Raw genomic sequence first — 15,581 nt, forward strand, 5'->3', positions numbered from 1 at the left:
AGCAGACCATGCTATTATTATTACTCCAGCACAATAAAGGTAGATTTCTTGCTGAAGGAAGATACGCCATGGCTAGGAACTGAACCCACGCTTTTCAGATTGAAAGTCGAGAGTCGTAACTACAGAAAATAGGGTAAAGAGACTGAACACTGCTGACTTTAAGAGGCAAGTAACATGAAGGGGAAATTTTGTGCAAAAGACAAAATACATCTATCATTAATTGCGCATTCAAATTTTCCCTACGGCGGCCGTACGACAAGTCGAAAACAGCCGTGTAATTCATTTTTATTCAAACCACCTATATCTTGCTGATACAAAAAAAAATGTTAAAACGGCTGTTTTCGACTCGCCTTACGGCCGCCGGAGGGGAAATGTGACTGCCCTATTACACTAATAGCAATGAAACTCCGTGATAGATTGCCTTAAATATCATTTAGAAAGACGAGTACATTTTCATCCAGAACATTTGCTGCAAAAGTCGACAATACAAATGAAATGCAGAAGTCCAATTTCATATGAAAAATCTAATTTAGTTACCAATATTTTAACTGCCTTTTTTATTACTTTTTAGAATTATTTTTGCCTTACCTTTTTAATTTTATGCTAGGAAGATAATATGCCTTTTTTATCAACTTAACTTTTTTATTTTATTCCTTCATTTACGATAATGGCATTTAACCGTACAAAGAGTATTACCCGAAAAAAACACGTAACAAAGCTGCCTCAAGAAATCAAGCATGTAATAGCTACTGACACGACGTTTGCTCCTGCGACAGTTGCTCCGAGCTTATTTTTTTCTAAAATGTATCACAGCAAAAACTGTGGTGTTAACTGGTGTACAGAGACGACCACACCAGTTGTTCTACACCGGTGTTAAATTGGTGGTGTTAGTTTTACACCCATAGGTGTTATTGCAACACCTTTGGTTGTTACATTTACACTCTTTGGTGTTATGTTCAATCTCTAGGGTGTAATTTTAACACCTCAGGGTGTGGTCCTCTATTAACACCAACTGGTGTCAGTTTTAACACCACAGTTTTTACAGTGTATAGGGTTGGGGTTAGGGTTAAGGTTTCAATAGGGTTTATTATGTTACGTTTAGGGTCAGGTTTAAGGTAGGGTATAATGTTAAACCCAGGGCTGAAGTTGGTCATAATAATGACGTCACGGAACCGTAATAACCATCACGGCATTCTTTTATGTTTAAACTAATTTTCCATCCCATCCAAGTGCGTTCACTTCCGGTTTGGTTTTCAATATTATTTTCTTTAGATATGACGTTGAGTGGTCTCTTTTCTCATATGATATTTCAGTGAATGAGTGATTTTTTTTTATCTGCTTGATATGGAAATAATTTCAAAAAAGGTGTGGGATCAAACACCAACTCCCCTTCCCTGTTTACCGGAATCGCGCAAGCAGAACAGGGGCGGATTTACGGGGGGGGGGGGGGGCGCATTACGTGGCGGCTCATCGCTATAGGGTCAAACGGTAAATTGACAATTCGTCTACTGCCAACTCGTCCACCCACCACGTGGTCTACTTTCATTTTGTCTAATGCCATTCCGTTCATCAACATTTCGTCTAACAACCATTTGGTCCAATAAACTTTTGGTCCACTCATCACTTCGTCTAACCACCATTTCGTCTCAGTGACTTTTTCGTCTCATAACCAGTTGGGCTAGTGTCCATTTTATTTTCATTCATTTTGCACAATTAACACTTAGTCCAATTAGACCAAATGGTATATGGACTAAATGGCTATTGGACCAACTGGTTATTAGACGAAATGGTGAGTGGACGAATTGTCACTTAGACCATGTGGATAGCGGACGGAACTGATGGTATACCAAATGATAGTAGACGAGTTGGCAATTGGACGAATTGGCATTAGACGAATTGGAAATAAACCCGATCAAAGTAACTTGTCATCCCCCCTTAGCAAAAAGCTCAACCCTCCACTAACCAATGCAAGGAAGCGTTACATAACCTGACGGGCGGAGATCATGGTTTTCACGTATTTTAATTAAAATTGCCAAAGAAATTAATCTGATAAATTTGAAAACGTAAAAGACGCTGTCACCGTGTCAATTTTCGCTTCCATCATGTCCAAACTTTTATCTGCTTTTCATACACACGTTACCTTCCGGCTAGCAGTCATATATCACTTTCTTCATTATCAAGCCCCGCAGGCCGTGACGCAATGAATATTTCATTGTCGAAGACGTTTATTATTCATTTCAAGCGAGGCTGTGAATTACCCATTCCTTAACACAGGAAGCCGCCCGAAGCTCTCTAGCACCGCAGATCAATTTATTGACAACCGTCGTTAAAGGCAAGCCACAGATTTAGAAATAGATTTCCTCAACATGAACTGAAAAAAAAAAAAGATAAATAATCTGACACCAGTCCCAGGTTGTGTAATGAGTCAATATACAATTGAGGGGCCCATTGGGGAAAGAGTTTAAACAAAAGTTGCGAGCGAGCAACAATTTAGACCCTTTAATACGAAAATCTGATTTAAGTAAAAATTAAAAATAAATGTCTTTTAAGTGTAGTGATAGGGGTTTTTATCATATTCTCGCTAATAAAAGACAACTGAGGCTGGATAATAACAAGATAATAACAAGACACTGTTGGCACAGAGCGATAATTCTATATTGGGTTCGTTGCAGAAAGACTTGTGTTCAAAGCGCAACTCAAAACAACCAATCCCAGGTCAACCATGTGTGATTTTGATTGGCTAACCATGAAGTTCCGAATGATTTTAAGAACTGCGTCTAATTGCACCTTTTTCTACAAACGGGTACCACAATAATAATGATTTTGATAATAACAAAATAATCAAAACGATGATAATGATAATAATAACAACAACAATAATGATGATAATGATGAAAATAGTAATAATAATAACAATAATAATAATAACAATAATAATAATAACAATAATAATAATGATAATAGGAGTAGTAATGATAAATAATATACTAGTAATCAATAAAGCGGGGACAGTCGTTAACCATATAGGCAGCACTTCCGGGAAATCAGGTAGCTATATGAATGTGGAAATTTGACAAGATCACCATCATTTTGGAGCGATAACCTTCTCTCTCTAGCTATCTTTTTTTTTTGGGGGGGGGGGGTGGATAGTCTTATTTTTGCTGAACAAAATCACTTTCATTTTGGCGATTAAAACCCAATTTTGGGTTGTTTTTTTAAACCAGAACGCCCACTTCAAATATCGTTCCCAGGACCCTGACATGCATCGTGTTCTTTAAAGAAGTATAACTCTTTATTATGATGTAAAAGGGTAATTAATGTTGATGGAAAAAAACTGTCATTTCAAAAAATTAATGACTACAGGAAATTAATTATTAACCAAATGACAGATGCCTCTTCGATATCATTGAAATATTTAATTGCATACCATGTCATCTTGACTACGTGCAAAGGTTAGCTGTATCAATCTCTTTCTTTCAAGATTCTATCCAGGTTATTTTGTTTGTTTATCATCCTTTACCTTCGGGAATCATTGGCCTGCCCATTTCTTCTGATTTTTTCTTTCTTTCTTTCTTTCTTTCTTCTTTCTTATCAAGTTCTTCTCCTGTTCCTCCTCCTTCTTTTTCTTTCTTTCATTGTTTCTCTTTTTTCTTTACTTCTTTCTTTCTTCTTTCTTCTTTCTTCTTCTTCTTCTTCTCCTCCTTCTTTTTCTTTTTTCTTTCTTTCTTTCTCTTCTTCTTTTACTTCTTCTTCTTCTTCATTTTTTGTTCATTCTCTTCTCCTTCTTCCTATCTCATCATTTCATTCTTATTCTATTTCTTTTTTCCCACTTCTTTCTTTTTTTCTTTCTTTCATTGTTTGTTTCTTTCTTTACTTCTTTCTTTCGTCTTCTTTCTTCTTCTTCTTCTTCTCCTCCTCCTTCTTTTTCTTTTTTCTTTATTTCTTTCTTTCTCTTTTTCTTTTACTTCTTCATCTTCATCTTTTCCTTCTTCTTCTTCTTTTTCTTCTTCTTTATCTTGTCCATTTTCTTCTTCTCCTTCTTCCTTTCTCGTCATTTCATTCTTATTCTACTTCTTTTTCCCCACTTCTTTCTTTTTTTTTCATCTATATTTGTTCACAATCACAGACTTCTTAGTCATGTTAATTTTCTTTTCTCTTTTTCCCCTCCTTCGTCTTTACCCTCTTCCTTCATCACCCTCTACCTCCCACCCCCCCCCCACCAACAGCTTCAAGTTTCAAGTTTATTTTATTGATTTTATTTCATTGATTTCAAATCCAAACATAAAGGATTGAAATCATGCTTCTCATTCTTTCCCTTCCTGTTCCTTTCTTCCTTATTCTTCATCGCCTTGACCGTTATATTCCTTCTCTTTTTTTAGTTATTGATTAATGCAGGGGCGGATCCTGGATTTTCCATAAGGCGGAGGCACATTTTCCGAGAAAAATTTGACAAGCAGAAAAAAAAGAAAAAGGGTTTTAACCAGAAATTTATAAGGATATTGCGTCCCCGAAAGAAAATTAACAAGCAGAAAAAGATCTTCACTTTCAAAAGGGCGGTGGGGCAAACTTCTGTTTTAACGGCATTTTTACATTTACAGATTTTAATTTTGCTTCTCGAGGGGGGGGGGCACGGGCCGGCTGTGCCCCCCCCCCCCCCTGGATTCACCAGTGCATTAATGAGATGGTTCTGCCTTCCTCTGTTCCCGGTAGTTCGCCTAGCAATCACAGTTTGTGAAGCTCATTATTTTACTCTGCTTGTACTATAACTCAAGGCTTTGCAGTTCTCCGAAGAAAGGAGGACATCAACACAGACGAAAAGGAAGATTGCTTCACATGATTGGTTCACCTAAAATAATCACCGCTCCTCTTTCAATTTTTTTTTTTATCTAAGCTTTGGTCTTACTCTGAGTCAAAAATAAAGAAATCCAAAGTAAGAAAGTTGATTACTTTTATATGTTTACTTGATTATTTTTCATTATTTAATGGTTTATGGTTTTGCTGTGAACTTGGCCAGATTATGAAAATACTGTATATACTGTTGATACGTTGATTTAGACAACAGAAATTGGAGGAAATTTAAAGAATCACCCGATTCAGTCAAAGTTTTGAAAAAAGATCAACCACAAATCAATCAATATGAATATACCAATAGCATATCGTTCCGACGTTTTTATTACCTACCATTTTGGATAGACAGATACTCATTGCACACATTGTTGTTATTCAACAATTTCAATTTAATTTTCCTTCTTAGGAATACCTAATGTCTCGAATCTTTGAAGCTTTTTCAGGGGTTTCTGCATTTTATTCATGAATCAATAAAAAAATTTACATGCTCACATAATAACAAGGACATAAATGAATACATTTTAAATGTGACAATTGAAGAGATGAATAATACCGACAAAGACTGATCATTCAATTATACATAAAGCTTGTGATAAAGTAAGTTCAGTAAAATACAGAGGCCAGCAATAAGTAATATAAAAAGAGTTTAATAGTGCTCTAGATGGGTTAAAAAATTCAAAGACATGACGCATGCGTTCTTGAAGATCATTGTTTTCATGCATCATATCACTTTCCCATGCAATCGTTTTGAAAATCGACTTGATAAAGATAGAGATGAAAAAGAGTCACAACTGTCTTCTTATCCCATTTTTTGCTCATTTTCCCACCCTTCCATTCAGACTCATTAACGAACAAAACTTCCATAAAATGGCAGATTATTAAGTTTATCCAGGGGGGTACAGCTGGCACGTGCGCCCCCCCCCCCTTGATAAGCGTATGCGGGGGCATCGTGGTCTCGTGGTTATGACTCTCATCTTTCAATCTGAGGGACATGGGTTCGATTTCCAGCCATGGAGTATTTTCCTTCAGCAAGAAATTTACCGCACTCAACTTAGGTGAGGTGAATCAGTGAATGAGTACCTGGCAGGAACTATTTCTGTCCTTGCTGCGTTTTGTTCTGAATAATTCAAATGTGGCCGTAATTTCGGATTAAAAGGGAGGTGTATAATAATACTCGCATTCTCAAATCATGTACCATGAAGTCATCTAAAAGCTCACTTCTTTACATGTCATAAATTGTGTAAATGACACAAAATATAGCAAGTGAGGGTTGTGTATATATCTGTTTTACGGAACAATATACCACAGGGGAAGCGTCGTGGTGTAGCGGTTCGGATTTTCACCTTACAATCAGAGGGTCATGTGTTCGAATCCCACAGCGGCCTAGCACCCCTTGGCAAGGCGATCGACAATCCACAATTTGTCATGCTCCACCTAGGTGTAAAATGGGTATCCGGTATGCAAAAGCCTATATGTAAAATGCCTAGCAATGCCTAGCAATTGGTGGAATGCTCCACAGGAAGTGGAGAAAGTGCATACATTGTGTGTGGACATGCCAGGATCCGATGACCAGGGTAAAATTACATTGTAAAGCGCTTAGAAACCAACTGTAATAACTATAAGCGCTCTGTTAATATAACTATTATAATTATTATTATCATTATTATTATTATTATCATCATCATCATCATCACTATTATTATCATTATAGGGGAGATATTAATTATAGTAATGAGAGACAACTAAATAATCAAAATGGCGTGAACCAATCAACTTTTCATTACAATATTTCATATGAGATTTTAAGGTTTTACCCATTATCATTTCTATACTCATTGTGTTTTTAATAAAAGGGAATGCAATACTATCAATTGATGCTATATCCAATCATCGTAATTGATATATTATTCCATGCATATCATATAAGGAAATAAAGATAGAATATTTGAAATAGGGATAGGGCGGGCAATTACTTTTCTAAGCTGATTCAGAAACTTTGCGGGGTCGTATTAATCTAAGCAATCGATATTATTTACAATTTTATTCTGTTGTAGGTTTTATAAGGATATCCGATGCCCGCCTTTTATTGAACAACCTTTGTCAATACGCATGGCAACATAGTCTTACCACAGATGCGATAGTGATTTTAGAGAAATTTTTATAATGGATGGTAGTCGCTGAAAATGTGAACGCTAGCAAGATGGTTCGTTATTAATGATTGATTGTTATCTACATTTTACCGATTTGTTTCATCAAAACCTACGGAATTGTAACAGTTATCAATTCTTCCCGATGGTATCATCGAGATAACTCTTTATTTATTAAAGGACAAGTCCACTCCAACTAAAAGTTGATTAGAAAAAACGAGAAAAATCCAACAAGCATAACACTGAAAATTTCATCTTAATCGGATGTAAAATATAAAAAAAAGTTATAACATTTTACAGTTTCGCTTAATTTCAGAAAATTGTTAAACGTAAATCTTGGTCATAATGCAAATGAGGATACTAATGTCGTCATCCACTATTTCTTTTGCATTTCATTTTATGAAATATGAAATATTCTAATTTTTTCCTCATTGTAAAGTGAATCAACGATTAATTTTCCCCTGAACATGATTGTGGGATTAGCATTGCTTAAAGGTTCTGTCAGGTTCATCCTTATTGTCAAATCTGTACAAAAAAGAAATATTGTATAATTAAAACAATAAACAAAATATATATTGAGCGAGGGGCATCATCGACTGTCTCATTTGTATACTACTGATTTATGCATATAACTGTTTTGTGAAAAATGAGCGAAAGTTTAAAATGTCATAACTTTTCTATTTTACATCCGATTTTGATGAAATTTTCAGCGTTATGCTAGTTTGATTTTCTCTATTTGAATCAACATTTTTCTTGGGTGGACTTGACCTTTAAAAGGAAAAAAAAAACTATTCTGGAGGTGTTTCAGATTTTTAGAAAGCTACTTATAAAGTGACGCAAGACTTTACGAACGACTAGAACCTGTTCTTAGGTCCTAACTCAATGACATAAGATATATCATTCCGCACAAGACAGGGTCGCCTGTCATGCATAAAGTCATTCCTAAACATCAATATAAAAAATGAAAATAAAGAATGGTACACTCTTAAGATTTTGGGCAACATACTGACGTCCACACAACAATCGATTAAACAAAATTAATGCATCAAACTCTGGGTACTTCTCAACCAATACTGTGTAGTTTTCACCCAAAGCACACATTATTAGTTTAAAACTACACAGAATTGGATAAAGTTTTAAGCAATTGTTGTGTGGACAGTATGTTGCCCAACATTTTTAAGAGTGTAGAGCAATAACGCGCTCTTTTCTTAAGGCCACTGGAAACACTATAAGAACTCCAAAATATAAATCACTGACAAGGTTTCACCCTTTTTATTTATTATCTTGCATGTGCTTGTTGTTTCTTATGCGTTGGTATGGACCCATATATTTTTAATTGCGTCATGAACTATTTTTCCTAGAGCTTCAAGCTCGTATGTGCGATAACATACAACCAGTATACTCAGTTTTTTTTTCTATCGCTGTTCGTAACCTACAAACAGTTTTCCGAAACACCCACCAGGTATTTGACCACTCATTATCTTTCCAATTAGGACTAAAACAGCGATTGATATATATCATTCAGCACAAGACAGGGTCGCCTGTCATGCATAAAGTCATTCCTAAACATCAATATAAAAAATGAAAATAAAGAATGGTACACTCTTAAGATTTGGGGCAACATACTGACGTCCACACAACAATTGGTTAAACAAAATTAATGCATCAAACTCTGGGTAGTTTTCAACCAATACTGTGTAGTTTTCACCGAAAGCACACATTATTAGTTTAAAACTACACAGAATTGGATAAAGTTTTAAGCAATTGTTGTGTGGACAGTATGTTGCCCAACATTTTTAAGAGTGTAGAGCAATAACGCGCTCTTTTTTAAAGGCCACTGGAAACACTATAAGAACTCCAAAATATAAATCGCTGACAAGGTTTCACCCTTTTTATTTATTATCTTGCGTGTGCTTCTTGTTTCTTACGCGTTGGTATGGACCCATATATTTTTAATTGCGTCATGAACTATTTTTCCTAGAGCTTCAAGCTCGTATGTGCGATAACATACAACCAGTATACTCAGTTTTTTTCTATCGCTGTTCGTAACCTACAAACAGTTTTCCGAAACACCCACCAGGTATTTGACCACTCACTATCTTTCCAATGATATAGGACTAAAACGTGACCATCGTTCTAGTGGACCTGTTTACTGGAAATAAATATATAGTTTTCTCCATGATGACGCAGATTTCTATCAAATCTTTTAAACAGCTATTAATGAGTTTAAGAGTGATCGTCGAAGCTGTTGAGATATACGACCATTAGGGGAATTGCTTTATTGATTGGTAACCCTCGATTTGGAGGGGTTCTTTGAATTAAGAGCTTCACCATAAGAACAATAAAACTTGATTTAGTAGAAAGATATAACCGTGACAACCAGCTAGTAGGTTAGCAACACGTTTCATTAAATCAAGATTCATCTTGATTTTCTGGGCAATTTTATCATTTAATTATCCTTGTATGGTATAGACAGTACATTGTATACCTATAGACGATAAATGGTATTAATGTATTTATGATCTTGTAATAATGTCTTGCACATGATGAGCGAGGAATATACGGTAGCACGATATTAAAAAAAGTGCCGTCAAGGGAGTTTGGGATGGTTAAAAAACAATTACAGGTGTGTCAAAATCTTCATTCATATTGCCTGAACAGTTTGTTGCAAAACTATTGTAGTAATGGCACTAATAATGATAATAATAAAGATAGTAATAATGTTATTTGTAATAATAATAATGATAATGAAAATAATAATAATAGTAAGACACAATAATGATTATAATAAAATGATAAAAATAATATTAGTAGAAATAATAATAATAACAATAACACATATAATGATAAAATATTACGGCCAAATCGACATCAAAATATGTGGCATTACATCTAAAGCCCGATCAAATTGATATCGTAATTACATGTTTTATACGGTTAGTGGTGTGAATCTTTTTATTTGATGAACAATGCTCATCTCAAAACTATGGCTAGTCAATAGGATTAGTCGTTACTATCAATCGGTAGATTTTAGCAAAATATCATTTAATCTTCAGCATCAATATTATAATAAACATAGAATCAAACTCATCGTTATTATTACATTAATTTTAACATAATTCTTAGGGTTGGCACCATTATCATCATCACCGCCATCATCGTCATCATAATCACGATCTTACCTTACCTTTCTCCGGCGTACTGCTACTATTACTACTACTACAACTACTACTACTACTACTTCTACTACTAATAGTGATAATAATAATAATAATAGTAATGATAATAATATTACAAAACTAAGCGTAGGATATATATACATATATAAATAAATAAATATATATATATATATATATATATATGGGCGAAGAAGCTAGAGACGTAGCCTGGATTTCTTCAACTTTTGTTAGTACAAGCTTTCGGCCAGCTTGTACTTATAAAAGTTGAAGAAATCCAGGCTACGTCTCTAGCTTCAATGCTTTTTGAGCTTCTTCGCCAATATATTACCCACTGAAGCACCCACACAATATTTAGGTCCTTGCCCATCACAATTATATATATATATATATATGTGTAATATGTAACCAGGCATCTACTCCTTAACATGACTACTGTGTCTTGCACCAAATACGTTTTTGTTAACACAGAACCCATGAAAAAGGCCTAAGGCCGAAAGCTCGGATGAAATTGTGGTCTATCAGCAACGTCCAATCGTCTTGTCATTTTGTCCGCCTATACATGTATATATATATATATATATATATATATATATATATATATATATATATATATATCTATATATATATATATCTATATATTCATATATATATTGAAATCGATTGCGACTGTAGTCAAAATACATCAAATTATTTGAAGACGGCAATGTACAGCAAGTATACGAGTGAAATATCAGTTACCTGAGTTGCTTCCAACGTTGAAACCAATCTCCTTTCTCCAGTTCACGTTATGCAATAGACAAATCCTTCCAAGAAAACATTAACGTAGCCGAATCCGGTCAAGCTGCAGGCTATCAGAAATGCTGTGCATAAGTAATCTAATTGGGTTCTGCAGGCGTAATTCTTGTCCACGTAACCAAGGTTGAAATGATCGTCTGAAGCGAGCGAGATCGACACTCGACGAGCGATATTAAACACAGCGTGCATGCGCGCGTTGAGCCCGTTGTTAAAAGCGATTGAGTGTTGTTTGTTATATGGCGAGCAGGCGATGCTTCGCTTCTCACTTGGTTCATATCTACCGTAGATTTCAAGTGTCTAATGAGACAGCATCGGCATAGTCTACTAAATCAGACTCCGATTCGATTCGGCTGTCCTCCAAAATACGAGAATAGGGCAATTGAGAGTAGGTCCACGGTCGCAAAAGTGGAGGGGCAGTGGGGTGCGTGATCCCCTTCCTCTCCATCCACCCCCCCTCAATCTAATTCCATCTCTCTTTCGGTTTTTCTCTCGTTTTATTCTCTCTAGTCTTTGTATTCAAGTGTGTGTGGGTGAGTGTGTGTATGTATATATAGGATATATTGGATGATATTTCTAATATTCAGTGTGTGCATGTGTGTGTGTAAGGGTGTGTGTATGTGTGTGTGTGTGTAAGTATGTATGTATGTATATAGGACATATTGGATGATATTTCTAATTAAAAAGTGGTTAATACTCTGCAATGACAGATTATCGACAATTTGGTTCTCGTTGGCAAAAAAAGTGGTCGCCCTTGAGGTAAAGTGGGTCTCAACCACTTAGCTATAATCCTTTTATCACCCTTGATGACCATCTCGGTCGCATTATTCTAAGTAGGCTTAACATCAATATCCGATTTATTTCTTCCTAGAAAATTCTTTTGAAATTGATCAAAACATTCAATTGGGTATCTGAATATAAAACGGCCCAAGTCCAAGCTTTGGCGATATTTAGTATGGGAAATATGGGAAATTGTTCCTCATACAATGACTCGTCTTGTGTATAAAATGATAAATCTGAAATCAACTCAGAAATGCCTTAAATAAAGGAGAAAATTCTGGTACGAGTGTAAGAAAAGCCCTCTCTCATTACTTCTACTACTTACTACAGAAGTCTTTCATGTATATGATTATAAGAATGACGAAAGTCCATATGATTCTAAAAACGACACACCAGACAAAAGGCCCCGCCAACAAGTAACGTGAATATTAATGTTCATAACAAATGTACACTTAAATTTGTTTTATGATGTTCTCTGATGTCTTTTGGCCAAATATACTTTAATTGCCCAAATTTGAAAAAAAAATTATCATTTTTTTCCCGATTTTCTCGAAATGACCTCCTATGGACTTGGGCCTTTTTTAATATTCATATACTCAATTGTAAACGGGTAATTAATTCGTTTCGGCCTTTTTACATCAGTTCATTTAGTGGTTGTTACTTGAAAAGGGTTCCTTCGTTAATAATACCCCCCGCCCTCTAAAAAAAAAAAAAAAAAACATATTAGCCTAGTTGAATGTAAGACATTCTGTGGTATATGCCATCTTTGATGAAGAGAGTAACGTAATGTCAGGTGATTTGTATGCACTCATATCTTTACTAAACGTATTTCTGAATAGTAGAATAAATTTATTATCTATTATTTTTTATGGATTTGTTCGAATATGAGTATAGGCCTACACAGTAAAAACTCTATTTATTATTATTTTTTAAATCCAAATCTGTTTACTATATAAACTATACAGTAATTATTTATACGAGTGTTAAAAATCTTCAACAGAGTTTAATTTTGAAAAGCCTATCTAATTCCCAATAAATTAAGCATAATAATGATAATAATAACGTCATATTTTACTCATGGTAACCACTTCAGTTCTGAAAACTGTTCTCCCAGCAGGCCCTGCTCAACATGATAATGTTAGCGTGGTTATTGAAAATGTTAAACAACTACTCTACGGTTCATATAGTTGTGTATGCCAATAATGAATTGAATTGAATTTATTGGAACGTCACTGGCATTCGCCAACATTTTGTTCAAAACAAGAAGTACAAAATAATGTAAAACAGATGGGGGGGGGGGGGGCTCTTTTGCGCAAGAGCATAACAATATTTTTTTTGCAAATCAAGCACGTCACAATTTCGTCGCAATCTAAAGCTACCTGTTTTATCAAAATAATGACACCGCCAAAATAAAAGCCCATATCACTAGACGTCCAATCCTGAAAATGGAGTCTGATGGTAAAGACTATTAAACACCTGTATAATACATTCCCAAGACTCGTCTTGCGTGAAAGCATTGGTCTGTGAGTGTTATCACCCCGACCTTGTACTGATGACAGCATCCACTCCTTCTCATCCTCCTTCTTCCTACAATAGCCTATCAGATTGGGGCGTTGCAAGAAACTTGCGATCGATTGCAAGTCTATTTTCGGTCCCTAAACCAATCATAAGTTTTGGAAATGATCACAAAGTTGCGATTGACTTTTAATCTGCTTCTTGAAACGAGTAGAGTAATCTGATTTTCCACAGTTAAAATTGTTTTATGAATTGTGAAATTGGAACAGAATATTTGCAATTGATTGCATTTTTTCTTGCATCCCCCCCCCCTCAAGGGAGGAGCGTCCTATGTGTGGTCTCTCATTCATTCACAGTGCGTTTAAAATGGCTAGCCTAAAAACATACGTTTTGAGATATTTGGAGAATAGATTAGCCTATACTGTAATATACTTGTATATAGGAACTAAATTTGTTTTGAGAGGAAATACCTACTTGGTAATATTATTGCGGCGAGAACGTAAAATGAGTAGGGAAAAAGTGTGTAACAATATAGACCCATAGGACTATTACATTGCTCGAAACATTGCATTATGGGTTAGTAATCTGGCCAGATTTGTGTATTAAATAAAGGACTGGTTTGTATATGCTTTCAAGCTTTGTAAGGAGCAGTCAGAAGGGGCGACTATGTTCATAACATCCACTATCATATGTTTGTTCGTTTGTTTAGTGTTTATCAAGTAGAAAAAAAGAGACTGGTCAACGGATTAAAAGAGCCAATTAATTTGTAGCTTTATCAAAATTCAATTTTGGTTTACAAAACTAATAAAAATGTCATGTATATAATGAATAAAAAGAGATACGCATTTTGGCCAAGATATAAATTTTTGTTTGAATGCCAGCCACCAATTTTCCGATATTATAGAGGTTAACTCTCAGATTTATTTCCCGCCTTTCATTTGACGGAGAGTTATAAACAATTTACGACTCTCAAAGCCAGGAGTATGAAATCTGAGCAGCCCAAGCATTTTAAAGTAACAAGTGATTATCATTAAACACGTAAAAGCGATCGTGTTCAGAAATAAATTGTGGCCGCCATGTTAATAGGATATTGATGTACTTAGTATCCATGGCAATGGGTGGCGTTACTGACAGTGTCGAGGTCCATTTCCAGAGAGTGGAGAAGACAAGGGGGAAGGGGAAGGAAGAAGATCTGTCAAGAGAGATGCGTATAGTGTAGCGTATTGTGTAGATCTATGTCATCCTGGTTTCATTTGAGAAACAAAAAAATGATGCAAGCTATATAGTTAATCCCTTTTCCCCATTGGAAAAATATATATCCTGACACTGGCCCTGACAACAGTTGGCCATTAAATGTGGCTATTTTTTGTTGATCACTTATCATATAATCCTTTTTGTTTTAAGTATAAAATTTTACTGAAGAAACAACTCCTTAATATCATAAAATTTGCTCAAACTGACCTAATAACAGTGCAGATGGGGGGGGGGGAGCGGGGGGCTTGGGCGCGCTTGCCTCCCCCCCCCCCCCGACTCTCCCCAAAACAGTCACTTCCAAGAAAAAAGTATATATAATAGGAAATATGGTGAAATATAAAATTATTTTCATATTATTATGATCTGTCACAAGATAGGAATTTTGTAATATAAATGTCGAATATTTTATGCTCGCTAGCAACTTTTTAATATTTTTTTTAATGATATGCCATAACTAGCCCCCTCAAAATATTTGGCTTTTGACGCCACTACCACTTAAAAAGGTGGGACCAAGCGGTTCATCTAAACCAGTGCATCATTCCACCAAACACTATTTGAAATTGAGTTTAGAATTATCATCATGATTCGCAATTTCACAGAATGTGTTGGTATACCAAATAGGCATTCACACAGGATTTGGGGGTGTCAATTTTTTTGGGTACGAAACGGTATCAAATTTTTGGCCTTTTTTATTGTCAACTTTTCATTCAGCACGAACCCCCCCCCCTTTTCAAATATCCTGCGTACGCTAGTGACACAACCTTTTTGCTCACTTATGCCATGGACCTATGAAGAGATGGACGATTAACGCGAGCATTTCTTTGACCCAATGATAGTCACCGTCACCTGGTTATGCGCATCTTAATGAGAACATACAGGTGTTGTAACAATAGCAATTACCATGACTACCAAGGGTATCTGATCACTCAAAGACGGAACAGTTTCCCGGTCTTGACTTTTGTTGGCTGATCCCCTGTTTCAGTATGTGCCTTTCAGTCAATTTGCTTCATATATGGATCAGCAAACTTGAGAAGCAGACGATTTTTATGATATAAAATATGATATT

The sequence above is a fragment of the Lytechinus pictus genome, chromosome 8 (genome assembly GCF_037042905.1).
Source record: "Lytechinus pictus isolate F3 Inbred chromosome 8, Lp3.0, whole genome shotgun sequence".
NCBI lineage: Eukaryota > Metazoa > Echinodermata > Echinoidea > Temnopleuroida > Toxopneustidae > Lytechinus > Lytechinus pictus.